This window comes from Lactuca virosa, chromosome 8 (assembly GCF_052849685.1).
Source record: "Lactuca virosa cultivar CGN04683 chromosome 8, Lactuca_virosa_CGN04683_v6, whole genome shotgun sequence".
Classification (NCBI taxonomy): Eukaryota; Viridiplantae; Streptophyta; class Magnoliopsida; order Asterales; family Asteraceae; genus Lactuca; species Lactuca virosa.
Genome location: NC_136433.1, coordinates 123,031,133 through 123,040,388, shown reverse-complemented (window position 1 = coordinate 123,040,388; position 9,256 = coordinate 123,031,133). Strand labels below are relative to the sequence as shown.

The window sequence follows — 9,256 nt, the reverse complement described above, 5'->3', positions numbered from 1 at the left end:
CAGGGATGATCCGTGAGGTTTTTGTAAAATTAGGGACCAAACTTCAGATTTTATGAGATCACAGGGACCATTTTTGAAGTTTTATCTTTTTTCAATATTTAAGTTTATTTTTATCAAAAAAAAACTAATTATACCAAAAATATTAATTTTTTGTACTCTATTAATAAACATCAACACCGATTAAAAAAAACCTCAAACAGTGTAGATTCATACTGTGAATCTAAACTGTAAATATTTCAATTTTTAACATTCACAATATGAAAAATCTCGAACAGTTCAGATTCACATTGTGCATCTCAATTACTATTATGCACACTGTGAATCTAAGAAGGTTCACAAAAAAAAAAACCTCGATCAGTGTAGATTCACACTGTGAATCTAAACTGTAAATATTTCAAATTTTAACATTCACAATGTGAAAAACCTCCGATCAGTTCAGATTCATACTGTGAATCCGACTTATTATTATGCACACTGTGAATCTGAGGAGGTTCACAATGTGAATCTGAACTCAAATATCGTTTTTTTTAAACATGAATATGAATCTATGTTTAAAAAGTACAAAAAATATGAATTTTAATATATTTATTAATTTTTTTCTATAAAAAATAGATCTTAACTTTTTTCATTAAAGAAAATGAAGTAGGTTTTTTTCGAAAAAAAAAGTTCGTTTTTTATATATCATCATGGATCTCTATGGAAAGAGGACGAAAAATCGTGAACGGTATAATCGGTTTTTTTTTTGATAAAAAATATGGTCTAAAAAAATTTTAAACGAAAAAAAGTGGTGGGTTTTTTTGTAAATGGTGGATTTTTTTGTATAATCCGGTGTGTGTGCGTCCAATATAAAAGTGTCATCTATTTCCTTGGCCGATGATCGTTATGATTTCTGACGCTCACGATTGGTTCCTTGGTTAATTATGATTCTCTATTGAATCTCACCATATATATATATATATATATATATATATATATATATATATATATATATATATATATATATATATATATATATATATATATATATATATATATATATATACATACTAGCCGTCTACCCGCGCAAAGCGGCGGCGGCAAATAATTTTCATCGACAATTAGTTTCTTTTGAATATTAGCTTTATTCGAAAATATGTTATATTTGAAGGAACACAAAAGAGATACATATTGTGGTCATAATAGTTTTCTTTCATCAAATAGTTTCTCTTGGTGATTATATTTGTTTCAAAGATTAGTTTTTATACACACATGATATTCAATGAAAAAATAATAAGTAAAAGGTCTTTTCTCATTATCTATAAATAAACAAAATATATTTGAACAATTTAATCAAAACTAATCCAAAACAAAGGAGCTCAAACAATTTAACGATCTCATTAGGAAGCAAATCCACATGATGATATGCTTTATATGGATCTCTATTAGATCTGTCATCCTCTAAACATTCTTGAAAAAAAACAAACAAAACATAAAAAAAAATATATAAGATTTCAAATATGATATGAATAACTGACAATTAGATTGTAGGAGATGAAGAGGGTGTTTGACATTGCTTTTAAAACATCTTTTGGCTTTTAACTTTTCCAAAAAGTTGAAAAACATCCAAAAGATGTTTGGCTATTGAAAAAAATCTTTTAAAAATGACTTTTTGTATTGAAGGAAAAGAGAGTGTTTCAAAAGTCACAAATCCTATCTTTTTGTGACTTTTGAGACTTTTAACTTGAAAAGTTAACTTTTATGCCAAAAGCAAATACAAACACTTTTTAAAGATTTTCTTTTGCAAAAAGTTACTAAACAAAAAGTCATTTTTCAAAAAGTACTTTTAGCCTTAAAAAGTTTTCTCAAACACCCCCGAAGTTCTTCCTTCGAATAAAACAAACAAGTCGTGAAATAAGAATGACGTCGGCTTGTGACTATGATGATATTGGCATGAGAAAATTATTATTATTATTATTATTATATATATATATATATATATATATATATATATATATATTAAAGTTATGAAAGATTTTAACAGTAAAGTGGCACATTTTTTGTCAATTTTGGTCCTCCAATTTATAACATTGACCCTTCACCTTTATGCTTTTGTTCACAAACAACTCTTTCACTTTGGTTTGAATTTTTCATAACCCTTGCCTTTTATTACATATTATTAGTATTGAGTCTTTTGGCAGAAATGGTCCCTCATTATTATTATTATTATTATTGTTAGACAAAATTACACGATTGGTCCCTGTGGTTTACCAGATTTAATACATTGAGGACAACGATGGAAACCGAAATCACTCTTTTACTCCTAATCCGATTTTTTTTATTAATTTATATTTCTCTTTTTGGTTTTAAATTAATGTTTTATTTATTAGAAAATACCCACCCAATACCATAAAGCCACCCACCATCTACCATCACCACCACCGCCAAAATTACATAAATGGTCCATATGGTTTACCCATAGTCACAAATTCAGTCCCTACTACCTGAAAAGACCAAATTACCCTCACATTAACGGACAAAAAGCAACGGTCTATATTTTTCGGATTGGTTTTCCGGCCGCTGCCATACATGGCAATAAAGTTCAATTTCTGAGACCATTTCTTTATTTTCCTCATTTATTGCAAGAAATAATGATTTAGATTTCTTTACTTATGTAATTAGATGACATTGTTTATCTTCCTTTACTAGATTATCTCAATGCAATTCAACATGATACTTTACTTTACAAAGCAATACCTTCCGACCCCAGCAACGCCCGGGGAATCTTTTCTAGTTATAATTAATCATGTTGGTATTCATTATACATGTCAAATATAACTACTCACGAAAGGTTCTTATCGCATAGTATTAGTTACAGAAGACAAAAGATATAACATTTTTTACAAGGGGCACCATATATTTTTCTAATACTCCACATATTCATTTTTTTCCCAAAAACCAATTATACAAAAATAGATGAAGCATGTTACCAATCTCCTTGAGACCATGCTTCATTTATGTTTTCAACTAAGAAAAAAATAGCAAACTAAAACTACGAAGAAAAAATAAAAATAAAAATAAAAATAAAATAAAATAAAAAAATCCTTAGTGATTTCATTTATGTGTTCATTCATAAGTAAATTAGATAGACATTAAAATTTATCGATATTTTTATAGATTGGCTAAAAAGGCACCACATTTTACCATATTGACACCTTAATTAAGTTTTTGAAATATTTTTATTGGTTAAAATTACATTATTTTCCGAAAAAGTTGATTATAAGTAGTTAATTATAAGTCGATTTTTTTATAAAAGTGTAATGGGATGTCTTATTAGCATCACCCCAGTATATAGTTTTTTCAACTTTAATCAATATAAAAGTTCTTTTTTCTAGTAATAGACAATGTAATCAGATATATTTTATACTTTGAGTAAGCTAAAGCTTAATTACTTTAATAATTATCTAAAATCTAAAAATATAAATATAAACAACAATATGATAAATATAAAACATATACAACGTCAAGGCTACGTTTAGATCTCAAGTGCATCCACTTATTCGTTTTCGCTTGCTACAATTTCCCCGAGTTTAAATTATAGGTGTTATTAGGCCATTAATTAAAATTGGTTTTGGTTTAATCAGTATTTTAACATAAAAAATTATCGATTTAGTTAGTTTAGTTTAACTGGTAACCTGTTTAATATTTCACGTGTATTTTTGGTTTTTACACTAATATATAAATATGAATTAAAAATTTCATATCTATAATCAATTTTTAGTTTTGTAACCAAATATCCCAAACCAAAACTCTAAAGTACCAGGAACTTCCTTGTTTTCCCTTTGCAATCCCTTATAACTCTAAAACTCCAAAACCTCAAAATTGGATAATAATAAGCATCTTGTACAATTACCACAAAAATGAAATATCTCGGGACGAGGTGAATTAAGTTTCTATGATATCCCTTCTAAGAAGGATTCCACTTATTTCTATATTTCTATCGAATATGAGACCTAGAAGCCCATGGTGCTAAAAAGCGATTTAATCCATCTTTTATTTTTTCTTCCTTTTCAAGAAACAAAAGAGAACAAATATTCACCTATAAAGGGGGAAATGAGGTAGAAAAAAGCCATGTCCACCAAAGTGAAAAATCATGCAAAAAAAGTCATTTTACAAAAATATACCCTTGCCAATTATACCATTGCATGTTCACTGAAGTTGGGTGATTTAGAGTACTTCTCTGATACTTGATTTTATTTCAAAACTTCAACTCTCCTTCACCAAATATCACACATGTATCAAATGAGTGAGACTTGAATATAACCGGATTTGATATCACAAAAATAATATGCAAATACATACCACTAATCATCTACAAAATCCATTAACAACAAAGCAAGAAAAAAACTGCAAGACTATTTCGAATAGAAGAACCAGATACATTCAATGAATTTTTTAAGTCAAAACCCTAAAATGTGAGTGTTTAAACGTAATAAAAAATCATGTGTTGGTTGGATGAATCCTATCCAACCTCTATTCCAAAACTACAATGAGTAAATATGGATGATTATCACCATAAGTCCATAATATACGATACTAACTTTCAGAACTTGGTACTGATTACCCCTTAGATAAAGCCAAATCATACCCATATAACTATACTGCCTTAGCTTTGCCCTCGGACAAAACATATATTATAATAGTTGTAACAAACAAAAATCCCCCACATTTTTGACTTCTACACAGAAGTTACACTTCCTTTTTACCAAATTTTCCACTCATTTTGAAATTATTAAAAAGAACCAAAAACCCACCATCTTTAACTAATAAAATCCCCCTCCATACCATTTAAATCCATTCAAGAATCAAGAACAATCACCAGTAGTCAAGTAAAGGGTAAATCAAAAGAATGGAAGAAAAGGTAAACAAAGAATTGCAAATAACAAATGAAAATTGAAATTCAAAGAACCAGATAAAGAACCTTGAAGAAAACAAGGACCGTTGATTATACAGCCATCTTCCTCCACTGAAACTTTAGGTTTATAGAAATGTTTTTGGGGAATTTAGGGTTTTAATTTTACTTTTTGAAAAATATTGAACACAACATATTTTATGCCATATGAAGTCTCAAACCCCCGTTGCTCAAAAGAAACACGCCACTCTTTTTTTGATGCTTTCTCACCGGGGTTAGTAAACCTTAGAATCAAATAATAAATTAATACATATGGAGAGAAAGAGGCATAATACTCATTTGCAGATGTAGATGAGAGTCCAAAAATAAAAATCTAAAAAAAATTCCAACCAACCTGGGAGATCAAAATACAAAAAGTCGCACCTACAATATCAAAAACAAAAACAAAAATCCACATGAAATGAAAAGCAAAATAATAATAGATAGCACATGCTTTACCGGTTGAACGGTTCTTCATCATTTGAAGATGAAAACTCGAAACGATCAGTGAAATTGATGGAATGGGATGATGAAACAGATCTGCAACAAAATCAAAGAATCATTTACAATGAATAAGCACAGACATAGGTGGAGGAGCTCACCAATACTTCTTAAAGCAATGCTTCAAGCATCGATCTTCATAACAAAATCCAGATTAGATTGTTGAAAGGCATCCAGATTCCTTTAGCAATGATGGGTGATAATGGTATGTGTTTGTGCAGAGAGAGAGAGAGAGAGAGAGACGATCAATGTCGGTTTAGCAATGATGATCGTAGTCTACATCTTCCGCTGGTGGGTGTTGATGTAAGCACCAACACTTATTTTTGGTAGGTTGTGGTTATTGTATTCACCAGCTAGAGAGGAGGGAAAGAGGGTTAATAGAGAGGGATGTTAAATACGGCATCTAGTTATGGTTCTAGGGTTTTCTAGAGTGATTTATAATGCAGTAATTAAATTGTGCCCTTTTCGGTGTATAGATAAGGGATGCAGGAGAAATACAAGAGAATGGAGGTAGATTTGCCGAATTATGGGGATTCAAATCGTAGACTTGTTCCAATGAAGTTTAAAATTTAATATTATTTTATTGATGGATACTTGTACCTTAAGCTTAAATATTTGGACGTCTTAAAAAAATAATATTATTTTATTCAATTTATTTTTAGAAATAGTAGGATTTCCTTTATAATGTATATATATATATATATATATATATATATATATATATATATATATATATACAACTTATGAAATTGTATTGATTACTCAATATATATTATATAGGTGTCTTTAGAGACATAAATAGATTTAAGAGTAGTTTAGGAGGGAAATATATTTGGTACAGGTTTTAAGAGCAGTTTAGGAGGGAAATATATTTGGTATAGGTTTTAAGAGCAGTTTAGGAGGGAAATATATTTGCGGTTAAAAAAAAAAAGAAGCAAGCCAATTTGGTACAGGTTTTAAGTGCACAAAGAAGCAAGCCAATTTGGTACAGGTTTTAAGTGCACGTAGATATAATATCACAACCCAGAAGCATAGGGGTTAGATGTACAACTTATGAAATTGTATTGATTACTCAATATATATTATATAGGTGTCTTTAGAGACATAAATAGATTTAAGAGTAGTTTAGGAGAGAAATATATTTGGTACAGGTTTTAAGAGCAGTTTAGGAGGGAAATATATTTGCGGTTAAAAAAAAAAAAAGAAGCAAGCCAATTTGGTACAGGTTTTAAGTGCACAAAGAAGCAAGCCAATTTGGTACAGGTTTTAAGTGCACGTAGATATAATATCACAACCCTGAAGCATATTTAAAAAACCAACAATTTCAGCAAAGTTTTATTCAAGATAGTTTATTATACATAGAATAAAGGTAACAGACATTAATTGCGCAGATACATTTTTCCAATTGTTCACATTTTATGGTACCAATACACACCTTTTTGCTGGCTATCTTCATCAGGCTCGATGTAGATGCATTCCTTGGCCTCTCTATACATTGCTTTGAAAATGGGAGTCCTATCGATCTTATAAAACTCGCCCAAGACTGGTTTGATTGCATCCCTTGCCTCCTTAGCATGATAGTGTGGAATGTATGAAATCAAATGATGCAAGACGTGAGTGTGTGTAACGTCATGTAATACCCTATTCAGGAAGCCAAAGTCCCTATCGATTGTTGACAAAGCCCCTCTGATCCAGTTCCATTCAGTTGAATCATAATGAGGCAATGACAGATGGGTGTGGTGCAAATATGTGATCAAAACGAAAAAGACAAATACGCCTAGCACTGGAACTCCATATATGCAGGTTACCCAAGCAGCTCCTTTCTTATCTACTAGAAGTTTAATTGCATAAAATGCAGCAAGAAGACCAAAATCCGATACCAGAACTTGAATCCGTTCACGCTGGGTGAAAATTGGACTCATCGGATCAAAATGGTTAGCAAACCTTCCGTATTTCTTGCCAGAAATATTAGTTAAGAGGTATAAAGGAAACCCTAGGGTCAACCTAAACACCAAAGTGAACACTCGACCAGGTGGGTTGTTAAGAATTTTTGAGTAAAGCGTGACTTTGGACTTGCGTTTAGGAATGTAAACTTCATCGTTATCAAGTGAATTTGTGTTGGCATGGTGATTTCGATGGCTGTATTTCCAAGAGAAATAAGGGGTGAGAAGAGCAGAGTGGACGATGAAGCCGACTGTGTCATCAATCCATTGGTAATCACTAAACGCATGGTGACCACATTCATGACCGATGACCCATAAGCCAGTAAGAATGCTAGCTTGGCAGAACCAGTAAACTGGCCATGCTAAGTATGCTAGAGGAGAAGGAAGAATAGGAATATATTTATCGGCAAGGAAGTAAAAGACGTAGCCAACAATGAGATCATGAACAACATAGTAAGATGAACGGATGAGAGACCGCTCGAAGCAATGGGCAGGGATTGCTTTCTTTAGATCACTTAGTGAGAATGGTGGCTCAACTGGGACACGTTTTAGTATATCGTTGGCCTTTGATGGATCCAACATATTACCACCTGCACCCATGTTGCTTTTAGATGATTTATGATCTGCAAATGAAAAAGCAGTATGAGATTTATGCAACTTCAAAGATTCTTTTCTTGCTATTAATAGAAAAAAGGAGAGAGAATTACAAGAACTCAAAGCCTGTGCGGGGATATGAGAGAGAAGTTCTCTTTGACTTGTTGGTTCAAACTTATTGGATTTCGACAAGCTTGATATTTAATTTATAGTGAGTTGCCAAAATTATTGGCTCAAATAGTTTAATCATATTAATATGGATATGAATATAAATATTTATTATTTAAACAATAAATAATTTTTAAGATATATAATAATCAAATAGTACTTCATATTTGGTTTATATATAAATTATATAAATACGTTTAAATAATATTACAATGATGTAAAAATATTATCAACTAAATAGAACTATATATCAACTTGATTTTGGTTAAATCCGGTTCACATTAAATCTTTTTTTGGTTATCGATTTTGGTTAAATCCAAATATGTTTTTACAGGATTTTGGCATTAGATTTGAACATCTCGTATAATTTATAACGATACAAATTCAAATGATCTCGTTTTAATATGTTTTCCGGTATGCCTATATAAAATCCATTTTATTTATTTAATTCAAATTTACTCAAACCAAATAATTACTTGTAAAAGTGTAAGTTTTTTGGGATAAAGATTTTTCAAAAAAATCAAATTTTAATCGGATTAAAATCTGGAGTTTTTAAAATTGGATAAAACTCTTGGGAAAAATCAGATTCCCATTTTTTTAATCGAGTTAGTAACTACCAGATCATTTATACTTCTGGTTTTTTCGAAACCAGTTTTAAAAAACCTGGTTCGAATATTTTCTGGATTCAAAAAAAATCGGATTTATGCAACCAATAAATAATTATGAATTATCGGACTCTTACTAAACGTTTGATAAAAACCAGTCAGATCATATGCAACTGAATTGCAAGTCTTTCAGAAATTGCAAGGAAGATGCTGACATGATGTCTTTGCAAGAAAGTTGCAACACCGTTGAAAGTCCATTGTGGCGGGTAGTGGTGTGCTCTTTAATATCTTTTCACACTACTTGCGAGTAGCGATATTGATTACAGTTAGTCCGTGGTGTGTTCTTTAATTGCGATTGATAGTTTGACTGTTTGCTATTCTTTATGGAGGACTCGTCAACGATAACCCCTTAGATTAAGTGAAACACACAATATGGAGATTCATAAAATAACAAAACAACTATAAATTTTGGTATATATTGTTAAAGAAAATTAATAAGATACTTCAGTTACAGCTGG

General features: G+C 30.6%; 1 long non-coding RNA gene and 1 pseudogene across 2 annotated transcripts; both read right to left on the bottom strand.

The window, feature by feature from the left end:
• Positions 1-4,541: 4,541 nt before the first annotated feature.
• On the bottom strand, positions 4,542-6,005 carry LOC145134285 (uncharacterized). Its single transcript, XR_013719062.1, has 3 exons — positions 5,387-6,005; positions 5,283-5,311; positions 4,542-5,172 (listed from the first exon to the last, which is right to left on the bottom strand). It is a non-coding gene; the product is annotated as an uncharacterized LOC145134285 (long non-coding RNA).
• A 729-nt stretch (positions 6,006-6,734) lies between these two features.
• On the bottom strand, positions 6,735-8,149 carry LOC145129303 (delta(12) fatty acid desaturase DES8.11 pseudogene; annotated as a pseudogene). Its single transcript, XR_013717442.1, has 2 exons — positions 8,079-8,149; positions 6,735-7,994 (listed from the first exon to the last, which is right to left on the bottom strand). The product of XR_013717442.1 is annotated as a delta(12) fatty acid desaturase DES8.11 pseudogene (transcript).
• Between the last annotated feature and the right edge of the window lie 1,107 nt (positions 8,150-9,256).